Source organism: Ascaphus truei, chromosome 8 (assembly GCF_040206685.1).
Source record: "Ascaphus truei isolate aAscTru1 chromosome 8, aAscTru1.hap1, whole genome shotgun sequence".
NCBI classification, from domain to species: domain Eukaryota; kingdom Metazoa; phylum Chordata; class Amphibia; order Anura; family Ascaphidae; genus Ascaphus; species Ascaphus truei.
The window spans coordinates 70162673-70183509 of NC_134490.1; the positions used below are offsets into that span (position 1 = coordinate 70162673).

Genomic DNA, 20837 nt, shown 5'->3' on the forward strand with positions numbered 1-20837 from the left:
AAAGTGCACCAACTGGGCCCTAGCTTAACATAGTGACTGCGCAGTCACCCACGACCTCCGTAGGATTTACGAGACATTGGGTGTGGGGTGATCACAGGACACTTGGTTGGGGAACACCAGACATTGGGCTGAGGTGATGCGGGTAGAGCATCGGGTTATGTGATGTTATGTAATGTGTTATGTGTTCTTAAGTAAAGTGTTAGTTATTGTTTTATCATATACGAGTGTCATTGTATTTCTTACTCAGGGCTATCTTTCCTAACGGGGGATCCTGGGTAAGTGGAGGCGCTGCACCAAGTAAGGGTAAGGGTTTCCCCAGGCTCCCAGCTAGCGGAGGCTCAGGTGTGTTTCAGTACCAGTAACCCTTTAGGAGCAGGTGTGTTGCAGGGAAGGGACCGGTTAGACCACGAGGGGCCAATGTGAGATTGGGTGGGTCGGCCGGTTCACAAAAAGGGCTACATATATATCGATAGAGACATACATACATACATACATACATACAGTGGCAAGAAATGAGAATGGAAAAAAATTGTATCACATAGAATAAATGACAAAAAACAGTCATTTAATGGCAGTGACGCCAGCCAATCAGAATGGCTGTGCTTCAATTGCCTTTAAGACAACCGCTAAGGTCATGAAGGGGTTAAGTCCACCTGCAACCTCCCCGCAAGCCCTAAACACCCACCAAGGGCCAAATACCCCCTTCGCCCACCCCCGCTACCCACAATAAACCTGGCACGGCTGGTTAACCCCTTCATTGCCTTAGCGGTTAAATGCTAAGTTAATGAAGTGGGCTTTAAATGCATTTTTCCTGCCTCGGATGCATGCTGGGGGGCTCCGGTGCTGGTATTAATGGGTATCAGCTCCGGAGACCCCGGCATCAATCCCAGCCAGGAAAAAGGCCTGATTTTTTCTAAGTGTCGACCTTGCCGATGCTTCTCCACCACCAACTTGCCAACTTTAGTTGGCGGGCTGGATTGGCGTAAAAATCTCAAATCTAGAGTGCCGATCACCAGCGAAAAGCTGATCGGGGCTACTAGAATTCAGCCGACTTCAAAAAGTGCTGAAAAAGTGCTGAAAATTGGCTTATCGGCGCTTACTGAATCGGAAAGGCTATTTTGCCGAGAAAATGGCGAAAAAAGCCTTTTCGGCGCTTACTGCATAGAGCCCTAAGTGCCTAACCAGGCATTTGAAAAGGTATCAGAAAAAGCTATTTTTAAGTCTAGCTGCCTTTACCCCATGACTGTCAGAGGACCTGCAACCAAGGGGTTAAATAATAAGTCTTGTTCCAAAATGATAAGACGTACATTACATTATATGACTATATTACACAAGTTCCTGCCACACGCGTCCTGCTGTAATATGTACTATTCAGTGGGGTACTTTATCCGTAATGAATCGCCTTTAAACACTGCCATTTATCTTCTTTTTATCACTCTTACTCCATAAGCCAGGGAAGATGTGAGGCATCGTTACTGGTAATATGATTTCTGAATGATGCGCGGTTGCCGGAGCTTAGCTGCCTTGTCACTGTTACCATTTTAGCTCCACCATTTGCAAGTTAACTTTGCAGCTTCCGGGCATCGGTGCTTATCTTGGTAACACATTAAAAACGGCATTGAAAGGGGAAGAAGCAAGAAATGCACACACACATGATGAAAGGCTGATACTCTAAAGAGGAAACGCTAATATGTTATTCACGTATTTCATTTCACACTGACAGTGTATGTAGTGCTGCACATTACATTACCAGGCTCAATGAAATCCTAACCCACAGAGCGTACAATTATTTGGGTTCCTGGACAGAGACAGAAGGAACGACCCGGTGAAGATTACAAGGAGCTGGCACTGCAACCGATGTCTACTGTAATTGGAAGACAAAGGCATTCATTGATTAATCCTCCACTCTTTTTCTCTGTTAATTTTATTATCTTTACCATTCATTTATAAGCACCAACCTATTCTTTCTAATGCATGATACAATGGGGCATTAAGGGTCATGACATGGAAAATGCTGATGCAGTAAGAGTTTGAAACATCTTATAATCTAAGGCTAAGATTATACGGAGCGCATAGCCTCGCGCACGCCTGCAGCTCCAGCGATACGTGAACTGAGCTGCAGGCGATTGGGGAGGCGGGGTGAACGCATCACGAAGCTGGTTTGCCCTCATTGGCTGAACCACTCACGTGACGAGGACGTCACGCAGCCGCGCTTGCAAAGATAAACATTTTTGTCTCTTCAAAACGCAGTCGCGCCATCACGCTCTCTCGAGCGCGCACTAGGGGCGGCCCCATAGGCATTATGCAATTTGTGCTTGTCGCGCGCATGCGCTAGCACAATCGCGCTGATTGTATGTTCAGCCTAAGGCCGAGTCCATAGAAGGACAGGCCGTGCTGAGGCGTGCGGACGCTCCGCGCTGAGCCCCTGCATCCTCAATGAGGATGCCTTGAGAGGGGGCTCACGCGAGCGTCTGCAGGCGTGCTGACGAGATGGAGGTTTCAGCCGAGCGCCAAGCTGTTTTTCAGCGCGCTGTCGGCTGAAAACCTCCAATCCCAGCACAGCAGTGTTGACGTCACGTGGGCGATTGGCCCAGCGACGTCACTGCCCCGCCTCCAACCACCTCCCCCCGGCTCCGATCGCGCCCGCTGGCTCGCCTGTATGGGCATGAAATCGCCCAGATTTCAGCAGGCGAGCCTCAGCGTCAGCGCGGCTCGGATCGCCTCACCCCTCTATGGCCCGGGCCTAAGGGTGATATAAGGATTGCACCATAATGGTAAAAAGCTGATCTTCTGTTGAAACAAGTGAATATGTTGGGATGTCACTGACAGGGTCACTTTTGCCCACCTCCAATAAAAAATGGAGATGTAGTAACCAAAAAGTCCTTCTGCAAAAGTTTCAAACATTATATTACTTATTAAATATTTCACTGCAAAGGAACCAACGGGAGGAACTGTAACATTTATGAAATGGTACAATTTCATGCATATTGTTTTGCCATCGGATATTCAAAGGCTAAGAGGAAGTAGTTATTATTCCACGGGTGCTGTCTTTGGTCGTGCAAGCATTTCTGGAGTATTATAAACAAGGAACAGCACTACCTCTCACACTGCTTCCTTCTCACCTTATTATTAGGAATCTGAGATAAGTAGGGGTGAGATGATAACAGATTGGAAACAAATGGGAAGAAAACAGAGGAGAGAGAGGGAAAAGAAGTCATAAAACAAGGAATGGGTCAGTAGGGTTTGTTGTTAGATGGGAGATAGACTGACACAAAGGAATTAACATGTAAAGGTTTGGAAACTTGGAAAATAGGCGTTGGAATGGATAAAAGATTGAGAGGAAATATAGAGGAATGGGAGTATGTAAAAAGGGCCAGAAATTGACTGACAAGACAAGGGGGGGATGTACACGTACGGAAGGATGAGCGGAGATAGAAGAGAAGAAGCAAAAGATACAAGCAATAGAACTACAAAAACTATTACACATCGTGACTCACTCTTAGCAAAACGTGCACAGCTCATGTTAATAATGTGCTCTGTGCCATTTCTAAAGAACATATTATGAATAAGTGATATATTAACGCAGAGTTGTTCTCTTGGTTGAAGATGACTAGAATCAGAGTCTAGTGATTAGAGCCATTCTGCCTGTATCCAGTACTGTGGGAAAAGAGCCAAACTAATGTCAACAAGTATCGTATATAATGCGTAATGACATGCCAAGTGAGAATAGTGGGGTGTTACCAAAGCTCATTTGACACCTTTCTTAAGAAAATGAGTGTCTTCAGTGTGTACAATTCTATTGAAAAACAGGAGAAAAAAAATTTGTACTGGAGTAACCATTTCCCAAAAGCATCGCAGGCAGAAGGGGTTTTGTGAAGTCATGATTTCTTTCAGAAATACCTTTGTAATTTGCACACGTGGAGCATTATACTATGGGATATATGGTGAAATGATGTGGTAGAGGAATGGAAAGACACATCGCTTAAGTGTCATCACAAAAATATACTATGGGGGTTGGTCACCAAGGTCCATTGTGGGACAACACACCCGATCCGGTGTTAACTGCCAGTGATGTGAATAGCAGCCAATGCCAGATCGGGTGCGGTAACCCACACCGGACCATAGTGAGTAACCCCCTATGTGTACTGTGCTCTCTGGAGCAATATAGGAAACAATGTAAGAACAATTGTGGAGTCTACAAGTATTAATTGTATAAACGAGCCTTTTGCACTTATTCTTATTGTACATTGGCTTGTCACAGGTCTCTTATTTGGATATATGAAGGTGCGTAAAGTCAAGATAAAGGGCTGTTACATGTACAGTACGACTGTATGACAGTCTGACTAGGTCCTTTGCGGATGAAATCATTGTGCAAATATACAGTACAGTAGTTATTAATAATTACTAACACTGTATTAATGTAACATACTGTCATTTGCATCTTTTGCTTTGTATATACCCAGCCTTTTCCGTTTATAAGTGCTAAAGTATGGTTTATTTGTTTCTTTGTAATAGAGGTCATGCTTATGGATTTTATTTCAGAACAGTCTCAGTGTTCTGGAAAAACACACACTTCTGTTTCTTTGCTTTCAATGACAAATATCTTACTTGCTGTGCTGTAAAAACCTTCCTAAATTACCATCAGAAGCTACTGGAGGGAAGTTCAAGATAAATAGTGTTTTTCACACCACTTTTCTTCCTAGGAGTCCTAATGTCTGCATGTAACATGCAGTATTTTTCCACACTTTCACCTTGACTTTAATCTCTGCCTTTTTTCCCACGTAGGAGGTAATTGCTGTACTTCTGTTTGACCTTACCCCAGGCGCTGCATTTTTGTATATACTGTATCTGAGCTAACTTTTAAGCACACATTTAGTTGCCACTATGTTCAACGCACTGTCATTCCTGGGCGGCAAGCATCAGTAACACAAAGCTTTCCACTACACTAGTGGTGTTCAAATAGTGGTGTTTTTTTGTTAATAAACCTTTTAATTACATTGTGAAATTCTGAGGAACCCCAACCCTCTCTAATAGCGCGTCTGAGATCAGATGCATTGTAAGGAACCCCAACCCTCTCTAATAGCGCGTCTGAGATCAGATGCATTGTAAGGAACCCCAACCCTCTCTAATAGCGCGTCTGAGATCAGATGCATTGTAAGGAACCCCAACCCTCTCTAATAGCGCGTCTGAGAGCAGATGCATTGTAAGGAACCCCAACCCTCTCTAATAGCGTGTCTGAGAGCAGATGCAATGTAAGGAACCCCAACCCTCTCTAATAGCGCGTCTGAGATCAGAAGCTTTGTAAATTCTTCTGTATTTGGAACAATTTTCAAATTACCTGCACATTTCAGGGAACCCTTTAGGAATACCCGTAGAATAGGGTTGCCAGTTGGCTTCTCTAAAAATACTGGACGCAATGGTGAAAGGTGCGAGACACGCACACACACATGCTCGACACACACCTCTCTCCACTCTATGCTGTTTCCTCCTCTCCTTGGCCCCACCCCAAGGCTCCAGACACCTCCTCCTGATTGGCTGCATTACCCAGCAGTAGCTAACCAGGATGGAGGAAGCTACCTAGCCCTCTAGCAACATCTCTGCTCTCTCCCTGCTCCGGGAAATCCCGCGCCCCCCCAAGCCGGTCAGGTCACTATGTCCAGAGAGGTAATACCGGGCACATACATGTCCAGTAATACCTCTAATTATTTTACTGTACAGTGTCCAAATACAGGACAGTCCAGTTCAATACTGGACACCTGGCAAGCCTACCGGGAACCCAAGGGAACCCATTCATCCAAGGTTTCTTAGGAGACACTGTTGAAAAACACTGCCTTACACACTGAAAGGGTTAACAGAATTTGCGGTTCCTATTAATTTAGAAGCAATGAACATTTTGAAGGACTAATGCTATATTTACACGTATGTCTGTAACCTGTGCATGTGAGATCATATCCCAATGTAAGAGAAGGTCATCGTCTTTGTTTTAAGGTGTATTGATGGCCCTCCAGGCGCAGCGGGAGTGAGTGACCTGAAGTCCTGTGACATTTAGCGTACATCATAATGGCCCCACCTGTGCCAGTCTGTAAAAGAACTCAGCGCTCCCGAGGAGTCAGCAAAGCGTGACTGGCTGCATCGCGTCCGAAGCAGCCATATCCCCATTGACTTTAATAGCCGGTGTGATGACTCTGGGGCAATGTGTTAAAGCAACAGTATCCTCCAGAAACCTATACAAATGTAGCGGTCATGTAAAATGCCTACAGTCATCTCTCCTGTTGGCAGTAAGGCCTGGTAAGTGTGGGCATGCCAGCAGTAATTATGGAGGTTTCCCCTCACACCCTGGTGGGGTGCTCTGTGTATGGCTGGGACTGGTCACATGCTCTGACTCCATGGTTAGTGATGTCAGAGATGTGTCAGCCTCAGAAGCTTACATAAGGCACGGCACTGTGTCTAAAAGTTGTGTTGCTGGAAAGTTGCTGTCTAGTTAGTTGTTCTGCTGAGAAAGGAGTTCCAGCTCTTGTCAGAGCTGAGGAAGGAGTTCAAGTTCTATCAGAGTGTCAGTTATGTTATAGTAACTCCATGGGAGGCTGTGTCCAGGGACCTGGCACAGGACAGTGATTCCTGCGGGAATAAGTGAATCCCTGATCTAGGTGACATACCTAACTAAAGGGAGCACTGGCGAGATGAGTGGCTGAAGATACTCCTTGTGGAGGGCAGTTGCCCTGCCGTGTCAATAAAGATGAGTTCAGCCAGAAACCCTCTCGTGTATCTATCTGGAATGAGTGTACAGAGAGGAGCACCACGGAGGAGTTCCTCGCCAGGATCATCCCCTTGCGGACGCAGGGACCCTGGTGAGGTGGAGGCGCTGCACTGGAACTAGGTGAGACTCAGCACACTACCTCAGCTGCCTGTCTGACGGGTCCTCCCCACACACCATCATGCGGGAGACTCAGGAGTCCTGTAGCCAGCAGGTGCACCATCAGGCATATTCACACTGTAATGGGGTCCGGTTAGACCACAGGGGCCAATGTGAGATTGGGTGGGTCAGGCCGGGCCAGAAAGACCGTTACATTTGGAGGCGCTGCTGAGAGCAGATCCGTCAACAGGACAGGCTTTTAGCTAGGTCACTGGGAAACAGGGAGAGTGTCTGCTGCCACTTTGTGCTGCGTAGGGACGGACCTAGGGGTGGTCAGGGGGCTGACGGGATATTGTCAGTTTGCAGGGACAACCTAGGGGCCTGAAGGGAGTGAGGGGTCTGGAGCGGGCTATAGCTGACCGAGTCACCTTGAGGCAGTGCTAGTTGGTAGGATGCCAGAAGGGACAGCCTGTTAACTTGGTCAGGAGTCCTGGAGAGGGTCTGCGCTAGGCTGACCAAGACAGGTAGACGCCCCAAGTACTGCATGGCAGAGCCAGCCAGAGTACCTAGCCATTCCAGACACTCACCGTAGGGAGCACAGACTGGGAGGAAGGAGTCACAGCAGACACTGAGAGAGTGAGCCTAGCCTGAGGTAGTGCAACACTGAGTCACACCTAGATAAGGTACACATGTGGTGGTGCATCTGAGCTAATCTTTATTGTACCGGTGTGGTGGCTGCCCCGCAGAGTGGAGCCTCATGTACGACAACTGTTATGAGAGAGTGGAGGAGCCGCGTGGCGCGGAGAACGTAAAATGGCGGACAGAGGCTGATGGGGAGGGCACCCGTGGCGTGCAACCCACTGAAGAGCAGACTGTCGCCGAGTTGTCATTGACCAGGCTGCTCTGGAGCGGAGCGAAGGCTATGGCTGCCCCGTTTTTATCCTGTATGGGACAGCGAGGGGCCACCCTTGAAGAGTGTGAAGAAATTGTTATAATTGGGGGAGAACCCCGTGAGGAGAGCGAACGAATGGACTTTTTGGGCGCAAAAACCAACCAAAATGGCGGTTCCCGCTTGCTAGGGAAACCGCATGGGCCAGGCGCCGAAAAAATGGCTGCTGCAGGACTTGCACAGAGCTGGCCGGGAATGGCGCGAACAGCAGAGCCCCGCCCTGAAGGGGGGCATGGCGCGAAAGCTATGGCTGCGCCGGAATGGACAGTGACTAATTCAGCCCCTGTGCTGAGTCAACCGTTGAGTCTATGGGACCCTCCCCTGATTTCTACCAGGGGGAGTGACTTTCAACTATGGCCTGTGGGAATGCACCCACTGGGCCCAGGGACTGATATCCAGACGGCGCCACTACAAAAAGTAGTTCCGGCCGCGGAGGTGATTTACAAAAAAGAAGGGTACCTTGCACAACAAGCTGCTGCAAGGAGAAGGCGGGAACTAGCCGCGGGAAAAGACTCCAGCTCTGAGGAGGAAACTGGCGCGAAAACGCAGACCGCGCCCACCAGGATTGTATTAAGGCCACTGAGGTGGAGGTGTACTATTGTGATCGAGTTGTCTGAGGGAGGAGCTGGGTGTGAGCTTCCTGTCCCACAGTTGCGAGCTGGTGAACAGGAGAGACCACTGTGCAAAGTGTCTCCCGTAACCAGCACAACAAAGAGCGAGATGGACATTGGGGTATATCCCTATTTATTGCCAGGAGGCTCCCTGGTAGTCAAGGCGGGAGCGGACACAGCCATGCTGACGGCTGAAGCCCCGCGTGCGGCCTGCACCGAACCAGTTGATCCCGGAGAATGGGGATCGCTCCTAATGACCAGAACGGAGCCTGAAGAGAGAGGGGTCTACAACCGCGGTGAGAACCCGGAACCTCACCGTCGGTCCCCTGCGGCAGTGCCACTCCCCGAGTCGGAGTTCGGCTCCTCGAAAGAGGAACAAGCGATCCTAACGACGGTGGTGATGCGCCTACCGGCGGACCACTTCAGCGGTGCTGGAAAAGAACCGGCACTTACCTGTGTCGCGGCGGAGCGGAGTCTCGTGTCGCCGGTGCAGAACCAACCCGAGAGGCGGAGTCCCACGGCCGTGGTGACTTACAGTGCGGAAGGAGGAGAGGATTCCATCCCGAGCCGACGGAGCGGTGAGATACATCCTTACCCTCCCCAGGCGCCGGTGGTGGCAACGGCGGAGGAAGGCCTAGCCCAGGCCCGAGCGGAGCGGAGAGCAGACCCATCACTTCCGGCGGCGGATGTCGTTGTGGAGGAAGAGATCCCGCTTGGGGATCCATCGCAAGATGGCGGAGTATCCGGTTCCGGTGATGACGTCACTTCCGGCGGAGGTAGCGGAACGACCAGAGAGAGAACCACAACGCCTCGGCGATCGGGCAGTGCTTCCCGATCACCTGTGTCAACACAGAGCTGGCAGGCTGCGAGGAGAGCTGAGACGGGTGAGGCCCAACCAGCGGCACGTCCGCACAATGATACGGGACTATCCGAAGGCAGAGAGCGGGTCGGAACCCCGCGGGTGCCCATTCCCTGTCCCTATGCCCAACCCCACGCCCTAGCTAATGCCCCTGTCCCAGTCACCTGTTCCCGGGGATCATCATCCAGTTTGGGGGTGTCGGAAGGATCTTTGGGGGTTGGTGAGAACCGGACTGGGGAAAGACTGAGCAGTTTTGATTCCGGGGTATGCTCCTGGGGGAATACAGAGGAGGGGGACTCACTAGAGCGGGGGCCTGGGATATTATCTGACCCCGTGGACACAGACGAGCCCCTGTCATGGGTGTTGCCAGGGAGGGCAGGGAACGCAGAGCTGACTAGGAGCAGCCGGGCCGAGAGGGCTATTATAGCTAAGTACAAAGCGCCCCACAGGTTGGAGTACCTGTATGTCCCTGAACCCCTCATGGAAGGAGAAATTGAGTTTAAAATGGGTTCCACTGGTGAGGATAGGGGATATGGCACTGATGAGGAGGCAGGATCAGGGGAGAAAGATTGGGATCCTGGCGGGTTACATGAGAAGTGTCGCACAGAGGGTTACAGCATTGCTGCTTTAAGCCCCGTGGACCATGCTGTGCGCAAGCCACCGTAAGAGGGTATGGTAGTACCACTAATGGATACTCCATAAGGGAGTAACCCTGGTTGTTATACATCTATGTTAGGATGTATCTGTAATGTTTATGATGGAGAAATGTACTGAAGTCATGTTTACAATATGCTGAAAATTTGTATGGATGTTAACCTAATTATGTTTTCCGTTACAGTGCTTCCTGGAAAGAGGTATACAAATTTAGGTCCCAGCGAGGATGATGGGATTCACCAGGGGGAGAATGTAGCGGTCATGTAAAATGCCTACAGTCATCTCTCCTGTTGGCAGTAAGGCCTGGTAAGTGTGGGCATGCCAGCAGTAATTATGGAGGTTTCCCCTCACACCCTGGTGGGGTGCTCTGTGTATGGCTGGGACTGGTCACATGCTCTGACTCCATGGTTAGTGATGTCAGAGATGTGTCAGCCTCAGAAGCTTACATAAGGCACGGCACTGTGTCTAAAAGTTGTGTTGCTGGAAAGTTGCTGTCTAGTTAGTTGTTCTGCTGAGAAAGGAGTTCCAGCTCTTGTCAGAGCTGAGGAAGGAGTTCAAGTTCTATCAGAGTGTCAGTTATGTTATAGTAACTCCATGGGAGGCTGTGTCCAGGGACCTGGCACAGGACAGTGATTCCTGCGGGAATAAGTGAATCCCTGATCTAGGTGACATACCTAACTAAAGGGAGCACTGGCGAGATGAGTGGCTGAAGATACTCCTTGTGGAGGGCAGTTGCCCTGCCGTGTCAATAAAGATGAGTTCAGCCAGAAACCCTCTCGTATATCTATCTGGAATGAGTGTACAGAGAGGAGCACCACGGAGGAGTTCCTCGCCAGGATCATCCCCTTGCGGACGCAGGGACCCTGGTGAGGTGGAGGCGCTGCACTGGAACTAGGTGAGACTCAGCACACTACCTCAGCTGCCTGTCTGACGGGTCCTCCCCACACACCATCATGCGGGAGACTCAGGAGTCCTGTAGCCAGCAGGTGCACCATCAGGCATATTCACACTGTAATGGGGTCCGGTTAGACCACAGGGGCCAATGTGAGATTGGGTGGGTCAGGCCGGGCCAGAAAGACCGTTACACAGGCATACCACGGTTTAAGGACACTCACGTTAAGTACACTCACGAGTAAGGACATAAATCGCCCAATAGGCAAACGGCAGCTCGCGCATGCGCCTGTCAGCACGTCCTGAACAGCAATACCGGCTCCCTACCTGTACCGAAGCTGTGCGCAAGCGGGGAGACTATAGAGCCTGTTACACATGTTATTTACATCAGTTATGCACGTATATGACGATTGCAGTACAGTACATGCATCGATAAGTGGGGAAAAAGGCAGTGCTTCACTTTAAGTACATTTTCACTTTACATACATGCTCCGATCCCATTGCGTACATTAATGCGGGTTATGCCTATATATATACATTTGACTCATATAATGTTAGTATCCTGCCCCCTAAGCATTTTCTGCTCTTTTAAAGGAAAAGAAAATGTATTGTTAAAAATCATTGTTTTCTTAATGTCTAGCATCTGAGGTTACCATGGTAACCTCAGGCTGCTCTGCCAAGACATCCATTTTGACGTTCTGTGGACACCTAATATTTAAACTGCTCCTATCTCCTGAATGAAGTGTAACCCGTGTTACCCCACCCTAAGGGAGATTTCCTGCGGTTACCTGGTGACGGTGCTACCTGTATGGCTCACAGGAGGTTCTGGGCATCCGCCGGTGTTGTTTGGGGATAATCAGGACAGGCTTTTAGGGATCTTCACAGCTTCTTACTCGCTGTTGCAGTGCCTCCATTCCCACAGGGCCTATAGGAATAGGTGCAGTCCCCTGTGGAAAACACTAACTCCCTCCCTGAAGAAACTGCAGCCTCGGGCAGGAGTATAAAACAAGTAATGGTTCTTTATTGCAGCAAGTACACAGCCACACCTCCCAGCATACGCTTTACTTTGGTCCCTGGACTCAACCCCCAGGGCTTGAGGCCCCAGAGGTCTATCCCTGACTCCCATACTCCCTGGTGGAGTATGGGGTAGTTGATCCCACTCCACTGAGGGAAGGGAAGTGAACCAGAGCCCTGGCTGCACACTTCCAAGAACCCTCTAAATTTGGATCTGAAGCCCCTTTTGTACCCAGGGGAGGGTCCTAGGTCTGAGCCCCTGATAGGACAGTACCCAGGCCTTAGGCCCACCCCCCCTGTCACTCAAGGGAGTTGTTTACTGCAGGAGCAAGGAGCATGGATTTAACCCTAACACTGCCTACGCTAGTACCAGGGCTTACGTGTTAGGTAGGGCAGATTAATAGCCATGGGGTTCCTGGCTACAAAAGCATCAGATTTTTTTTTAATGTAAAAACATCCCTGAAAGGGCAAGAATAGATTTGATAAAGTAAATATAAAAGACATATGCAAAAAGAAAAACCAGAGATGATTGCAGACTGCAGCTTTAAGTAGCTGAGAAGGGGAACTGTAGGACGTGGGCCTGTTAATAAACATCAGCCTATTTAAGGACTATATTATAACCCTGAGGAGGGAAGCCATTTCATTTTATTGCAGCTGGGGGCAACTTTAAAATGGGGTTTTGAGGCCAGTTACAGAGAGGCCTGGACCTTTATATATTAGAATGTAAACATGAAGCTATTGTAACAGCAGGTAATGTGATTAACTTGCCATCCTAACAATTACAAGGGAAACAAAGTAATCCTCTTGCATCTTGTAAAGGTAGAAACAAATCTGTCCAATGATCCAGTGGCATTGCTGCTTTAAAGGCGCCTTTTCCTTTATAAAAATAATAATCTATGAAGGGGAAAATGGGGACAGCCTTACAGATACCCTGATTATGACTTCGGGCATATTTTGTTTAGGCCAGGAAATATTTAAAAGTAGGCCAGTATACTGTAAGTGGAAAAAAAACAATTATTATAAAATGAGGATTAAGGTAGCAATGCATAAAAGTGACCAAAACAGAATGCAGAACTGAGACCATATTGCAATCATCTTCTTCTATACCGCTCCACAATGATTCATGTCCATCTTAGAATAACAAATCCGAGCGAGGGTGAGAGAGACCGCGAGGCACATGTCCATTATCATAATTAAATCTATTCATGAGGAATACATCTGTCTGACCCCAAAATAAAATGAATGCAGAACACTCAGTTGCATTTGTGTGCAGTGTGCTAGGTTATAGCTGCAGACATTCCTCCCTGGAGGGGGTTCTTGAATTCGGAGCGCAGCTTAGTACTAAGTGGAGCCATTATTTGACATTCAAGCAAGAAAATACAGGGTCCTAATGTTTTCTCCTATTGTCGGTATTCTGGCCTAAGCACACTGAGGCAAGTGAGTAAGGTCAGGTAGCTAAACTGATCTCCTTTAAATGCACACAGAGTCCTTCTATTTTCTGACACTTTTATTGGAGGGGGTATGCAGAGTAGCAGGCAGGTAACATTTGTGGGGAGAAGGTGAAAAGGGTTTTTTTTCTGGGGGAGCAGTGGAAGGTGTATCTACTCACTGTGTCTGCTGATGGTAAAAGAAAGCATGCTTTCCTGTCTAAACAGGAACAAGCCATGGGGCATACCAATAAACAGAGGGGGAGAAAAATAAACCAACAGCTGAACCAACTCACTGGGAAAAAAGGGGCGTTGCCATGGCAACTGGGAAACCACAAGGGGTAGCAACATTGTTGCAACTACACTGAGGATATATGGCTGCCTCAGAACAGAGAAACCAAACATGCATAGAGGTCTATTGGGAAGATCGTTGTGTATATAAATCATTGTCCTAGCTGTTTCAGTTACGTAGAGGACTGTGTTGTTAGCTATTTGTTTACATAAGGGACTAAATAAACACTCTATGAAATCATACCCTTATGTAGTTGGTGGGGTGGAGTACCCCAAAGTTTACTAATGACATGGATGTCTATTTCCTTAACACTGTACCAACTCAGATTGACTGTGGCAGAGTCCACCACCATTGGATGCCTTATTAGCATAAGATTTACGACAAGGATAAACTAATTGTATTCATCACGATGGTCAGGGCTGCCGACAGGGGGGGGGGGGAGAGCCAGGACAAGTGTCCCGGGCCTGGCAGCTGTGGACCTCTGGCCGGGCCCAACTTCCAGCATCGGCCGGCCAAGAGGCCTGGCGCGGGAGGAGATTGAGAGAGGCTCGGCACAGCTGGGGAGAGAGACCATCCCCAAGGTAAGTGTAAGAATGTATCTGGGGGTGGGTGTGGGGTAGTGTAAGAATGTATGTGGAGGCGGGGGGTAATGTACAAATTTATCTGGGAGTGGGGGGGGTAGTGTAAGAATGTATCTGGGGTGGGCAGTGTAAGCATGTATTTGGGGGAGGGGGGTAGTGTAAGAATGTATTTGGGGTAGTGTAAGAATGTATTGGGGGTAGTGTAAGAATGTATTTGGGGTAGTGTAGGAATGTATTTGGGGGTAGTTTAGGAATGTATTTGGGGGTAGTGTAGGAATGTATTTGGGGGTACTGTAAGAATGTATTTGGGGGTAGTGTAAGAATGTATTTGGGGGTAGTGTAAGAATGTGATTGGGGGGTAGTGTAGGAATGTATTTGGGGGTAGTGTAAGAATGTGATTGGGGGGTAGTGTAAGAATGTATTTGGGGAGTAGTGTAGGAATGTATTTGGGGGGTGATGTAAGAATGTATTTGGGGGGGGGGTAGTGTAATAATGTATTTGGGGGGTAGTGTAAGAATGTATTTGGGGGGTAGTGTAAGAATGTATTTGGGGGGGTAGTGTAAGAATGTATTTGGGTGGTAGTGTACGAATGTATTTGGGGATGTAGCGTAAGAATATATTTGGGGGGGTAGTGTAAGAATGTATTGGGGGGTAGTGTAAGAATGTATTGGGGGGGTAGCGTAAGAATGTATTTGGGGGGGTAGTGTAAGAATGTATTTGGGGGTAGTGTAAGAATGCATTTGGGGGTAGTGTAAGAATGTATTTGGAGGTTAGTGTAAGAATGTATTTGGGGGGTAGTGTAAGAATGTATTTGGGGGTTAGTGTAAGAATATATTGGGGGTAGTGCAAGAATGTATTTGGGGGGTAGCGCAAGAATGTATTTGGGGGATAGTGTAAGAATGTATTTGGGTGTTAGTGTAAGAATGCATTTGGGGGGTTTGGGGTAATGTAAGAATGTATTTGGGGCTGTAGTGTAAGAATGTGTATTTGGGGGGTGGTAGTGCAAGAATGTATTGGGGGTAGTGCAAGAATGTATTTGGGGGGTAGCGTAAGAATGTATTTGGGGGATAGTGTAAGAATGTATTTGGGGGATTGCTTAAGAATGTATGTGGGGGGTAGTGTAAGAATGTATTTGGGGGGGGGGTAGTGTAAGATTGTATTTGGGGTAGTGTAAGAATGTATTTGGGGTAGTGTAAGAATGTATTTGGGGTAGTGTAAGAATGTATTTGGGGGGGGGTAGTGTAAGACTGTATTTGGGGGGTAGTGCAACAAATGTTAATTATCAGTTCAAAACATCTTGAATTTCAGCCTTCTAAAAAAAAGTTCTTGAAAGTGACCAAAGCTTCAGCTTAATTTATCAACAATACATAGGCCCACATTTACTCAGGGTTGCTACTCCAGAGCCGAAAGATCACATACAGCCTATTCAGTTGAATGGGCCATAAGGTGTGTTATAGAATAGCACCGCTTAGTAAATATGGGCCACAGAGCTGACCAGGCTCAAGAACACATTGAACTCTTTTGATCAGTCAGGTGCTATTTCAGTGACCAGTTGGACGACAGAAGAAGAGCTTTTCCAATTACCCACTAGGTGGCATTTTTTGATAACTTCTTCCCAGGTTGGTCTAATTCAATCTTGAATCTTGAAATACGTGATGGAGGCGCCACCTTTTAATGGCGTGACGATTACACCGTGAAATGCGCGAGGGGTATGTATAGTTGTAAGCTTGTTTCCGCCCACACCATGCTGTACATTTTTGAATGTTGGAATGAGGAATGTTTTTTAATGAAGATTTTGTGGACACTGTCTCACGTATTTCGCGTGTGAATATTACAGAAGGGGAGGGTGTTAAAGGATTTGATCTTCACTCGGAGCCCTTTGGAATCTGCCATTTTCCTAAAGGGGACCTCATTTAATGACTGCCTCTCCGTCCATTGACAAAGCAGCTAAGAATTCCGAAATGAGATCAAAGTGTGACAATGATATGGCCGTGCTAAGAGCCCACTGTCCCCCCTCCCCCTCCAAATAACGGCAGACACTATGTGGGGAAAAACAAGGACACAGCTTTATTTTTCTGATTTACCTACTCTTTTCCATTACCTCCCAGGCAGCCTGACTGTAGTTCAGAGCCCACCCGCCATGAGACCCCCTGCCTGAATACAGACACCGGCTTTATGTGCAGGCCACAGTAGCTAAATAATGAAAATTATTTGCATATTCATATTGTAAAGCCAAATCTTTGCATTAGGCATAGTTACATTTAAGGAAAATAATTAGATCCCTCCCCCTCGCCCCCCAATTTTTTAAAATCCGCTCTCTAAGATTGTCCCTTTTCCATCTTCTCCTTATTTAGAAAGTTGGAAGCCTAGCAAGGAGAAGATGGATATTTAGCCTATTGGTTAGGGACCAACGAGAGACACAGTTGTCAACTCCTTTACAATTTCCAACAGTAAGTCAATCGCTTCACCCTCCTGTCCCATTCGATCAATATAGCAATATTTGAGCTTGGTATGATCAAATGTGAAGTTATTCTCTTTCTATAACATATCCAAAGGTTAAAGGATCCTTATCAATATTATCGATGCTGTTTTCCAACAAAAGAACTATTTTACTTATAGTTTCAATGAAGTAATCAGGGGTGGGCTCCACTAATTTCCCATTTCTAATCTTGGGGGGGGGGGTGAGGGGGGTTTAACCCTTCCCCTTTGTGAAAGGTGCAGCATCAGAGAGCTTTAGTTTAATAGTTAAGCAATAGTCTCATTAAAACAGGATGGAATTATCCTTGCAGATTCTCGGCCAGATGTGTTTGCTAAAGCTCCGTGCCTTACAGTATATACTGTATTTGTAGTATGGGTTTTTTCAGCAGACCGAAGTACTGTATATATGTCTAGTATTTATGTTTTCCGTGATATATTATTACTCACATTTGGACCAAATCTGTCAGGCGATTACAATTCCCAGTGTCTTAGAAATAGTAAGAGAACCCTGTCTGATTTTTAAAAAGATTCAAAATGTATGAAACATTAGAGCAACACTCTTCGAACCTTACTTTACAAACATTATTTATACAATGAACACAGAAAAGGAGAAATAACTCCTTCTTTCAATAAAGTAGCATCACATACAGTAAAAGCAGCACCTTTCCCAAAGTAATGTGACAAATTCTGTAACAACTCCACCATCCAGTTAGCATCCAGCCTCCGTGTACTGCAGTCTGCATGACACGCGGCTCGCAGACTGACCCAGTAAGATCAGTCTTCACATTATACTAATCTTTTCTCATTGATGCTGTCTCCCCATGTCAGCGGAAGGCTCTTATTCACTAGGCATATTCAGTGCTGCCTGGTAGTTTTATAAAGCTTTATTGTTGTTGTTATTGTTACTATAGCTGGACTATATGTTGCATAGTATTTGATAGCATTTATCCACTCACCCGAATTTTGCCCGGATAAATATCATGGAGCAGGGGGCTTCCTGATTTACCCTTTAATGAGAACGGCTGTGACGCAGTCATGTCCTACTTAATATCTAGATTCCAGCACTATTTCCCAAGATCACTTCGAAGCTTATTCAAATCTGATTAATTTAGCATTATGTCCTTTTAATCTGGGTTTTACGTATTTAAGCAGCTGATATCACTTTATTTTATGGGATTGTTGTGTAAAAAATAGAGTGACAGTTGCTGCTATTAATTGTGCACTTTATTGTTGCCGGTGTCTTTTTAAGGCTTTTTAAAGATGTAACCCCTTTTGAGAAAGTACGATTCTACCTGTTAAGCTCCCTGTGCTGTGGCGACAATGCTAGCCATATTTTGCCACCATTATAAAAATGAAAAATGACATCTCTTATATAATAATTATATTTTATTTTACATCATGCTGACAATGTATGCAGCCAGGGTCGGTTTTAGCACTGGGCGACCTAGGTGGTCGTCCAGAGTGGCGCATTTTGGGCGGCGGCAGAGGGTGAGGGAGACGACAGGGAGGGCAGCGGGAGCAGAGGTAGAAGCGTGTGGTGGAGGTGGGAGGCTGTGGTGGAGGACAGCGGGGGCAGAACCCGCCACGGAAGTTGTCTTCCGCCAGGGAGGACCTCCCAGGGAGGACCTCCACCGCTCCACTCCACAGCCAGGTATGGAATTTTAACTGGGGGGGGGGGAGGGGGGGGGTAGAGAATTGATGGAGGGTGAATGTTTTTAGAATTTGTTCCCCTGAATATCGATTGAGGGGGAGGCTGCAGGACTGAAGGTTCGCCTAGAGTGCCAAATACTTTTGCACCGGCCCTGTATGCAGCTCTGTACATAGAGAAATCTGCCAGCTCTCCGATGTCCTAAACTTTCCTGGCTAACAATTTGCGTCAAATGTATGAAACACTTTCTTAATGTTGATACACTGACTCCCCCCATTGTGTTTTCAACCCTTTGGGACTGTACCAGGGGCTAATCCTTTAAAAATCTAATTAGGGATACTCTATGTCAGAAAACAACTTATTTTTGTAACCCTTTGGGTGCCAAAAGGTTTGCGATCTGCCTCAGACAACAGGAACGGAAGAGGATGTCCTTCTCTTTCCCTCCAGTGCCAGCTGAGAATCGAGGTCCTGATCTTCCCTAGAAAGAGCTAAATGTCAATGATGGTAGGCCCCCTTGGTCATAAGGCTCCCTTGGTGCCAGGTTAAAAGAAGTTACCCCAACTTCCTCAGGCACTGAAACAGTGGATATCCTCCCCTTCCTGAGTTATATATATATATTGTGACAGAAACCAGGGGTTGGTAATAAACTCCATATACAGGGCTCCCAGGATACTGAACAGTTTCTGTCCTGTCTAAGCTGAACAGGGCAGCCTCGTGGTACAGGCACTCAATTCCACAGTTTGTCTGCTGCCTGTTTTCTGTCACCTGTCATGCTGATTAGAGTTCAGGTATATAAGACCTGTTTCCTGTTTCCTCTGGGCCCCGCCCAAGAGCCTGGAAGGCTGCTGAACTGCAGAGGGGTGAGAAAGCCTCTTTCCCAAATCGCTTCATTCATTCTGTTAGTTTGTCTAAAGACTGCAAAGGTACTTATTTTGTTGGTGGAAGTGGACAAGCCACTTCCAACTCTGAGTCAGGGACATCTAAGTTTAAGTTATCGCTCAGACGAGCAGCTTTTTGTTTGGCTTTGTTTTCTGTTTAAACTGTGGCAGTCTCAGTGCCTGGGACTGAATAAACCAGGCATAGCCTGTTTAAAGGAACAGTACGTGACGTCTCATCATTTAACCTACCCTAAAAGACCATGTTCTAACAGTCCCGGACAGACGGCGGAGCCCCGGAGTAAGCCGTTTGTCACATATGGTGGAGAATGCGGGCAGAACACTAAAAGGTCTGGGGGTTAAAGAACTTTAAAGAAAAAAAAAAAAAAAAAAAAAGGTTTTTTTCTCTCTCTCTCCAAACAAGATGGAAGACGTGGTGAGTGCGCTGGTACGCAATGTCGCTGTCCAGAGAGACGCGAATGAAGCCCTGCAACAGGCGAATGCAAACCAGCAAGAGACAAACCGCTTGCTGAAAGAGGAGCAACAGCGGTTCGCTCAGGGCTTACAGCAGGAACTCGAGATCCTGAGGGAGACTATCAGTAACCTTCCACTGGCAGCGGCAGCCCCAGTTCCGAAAATGACCAGGGCAAGCCACTACCTTCAGAAGATGGGACCCTCGGATGATGTGGAAGCCTATCTTCTCACGTTTGAACGCACGGCACAGAGAGAGGGATGGCCAGAAGCTGAGTGGGCTGGTCTAATCGCACCCTTCCTAAGCGGCGAACCCCAGAAGGCTTACTTTGATCTAGAGCCAGCCGAAGCTAACGTCTATGCAAAATTGAAGTTCGAGATCCTCGCCCGCCTCGGCGTAACCACGGCTGTTCGCGCCCAAAGGTTTCACGCATGGTCCTTCACGATGGATAAAGCCACCCGAAGCCAGATGTATGACCTCATCCACCTCGCCCGGAAGTGGCTACAACCCGAGATCAACTCAGCAAGCCACATCGTGGAACGGTTGGTCATGGACCAGTTCTTGAGGAAACTTCCCTCTGCCTTACGCCATTGGGTCAGTCGGAGTGACCCCCACAATGCGGATGAGCTTGTGGCCCTCGTAGAAAGGTACAATGCAGCAGGAGAGCACCCGCAACCCACAGTCGTGGAGCAACCCCACTACCCGAGGTTCCAGGACTCTTCCAGAGACGGTAAAAGGGTACCGGGGTTAAGGGGAGCTGAAGAGCGGCGACCACCTTCACGCAGCACCAGCAACAGTGGTTCGCACACTAAGGGCAATAGCCAACATGGGGAGCCGGGAAAAGGCTCTAAGTGGGACACAGACTATGTACCTAAATGTGTAAATTGTCATGAGAGGGGCCACACAGAAAAAATCTGCCCACTAAATGATGAGCCCATGCAATGCAACAGCGTGGAACCTTATTCGCTGTTGTCCCAATGTATGGGCCCTAGCCCAGAGGACCCCTTGAATAACCATCTGTGGGCATTTGTAAAGGTTAATGGTAAGAGGGTTCGGGCACTTCTTGACTCTGGGAGTATGGTCACACTAGTGTCCGAATACCTATTGCCCATTAAGAAGAAACAGGTAAACAGTTCACAAAGAGTGGCAATTTGTTGTATACATGGGGATAATCATGAATATTCCACTGTTGATGTTTTTTTTTAAACAGAATTTGGTTCTTTAGATTTCAAG

At 47.4% G+C, this 20837-nt stretch overlaps 1 protein-coding gene across 2 annotated transcripts in view; it reads left to right on the plus strand.

Moving 5' to 3' along the window:
* Positions 1-20837, plus strand: part of NEURL1 (neuralized E3 ubiquitin protein ligase 1) — a 278678-nt gene that overhangs the window by 15176 nt on the left and 242665 nt on the right. Inside the window, exons 2-3 of one of the 2 annotated variants that reach the window (XM_075612529.1) lie at positions 5989-6209; positions 13876-14131. The exons of the other annotated variant lie outside the window; for it this stretch is intronic. The gene's annotated coding sequence lies outside the window, so the exon portion shown is untranslated. The remainder of the gene's footprint in view (positions 1-5988; positions 6210-13875; positions 14132-20837) is intronic. 2 annotated transcript variants of the gene reach the window in all.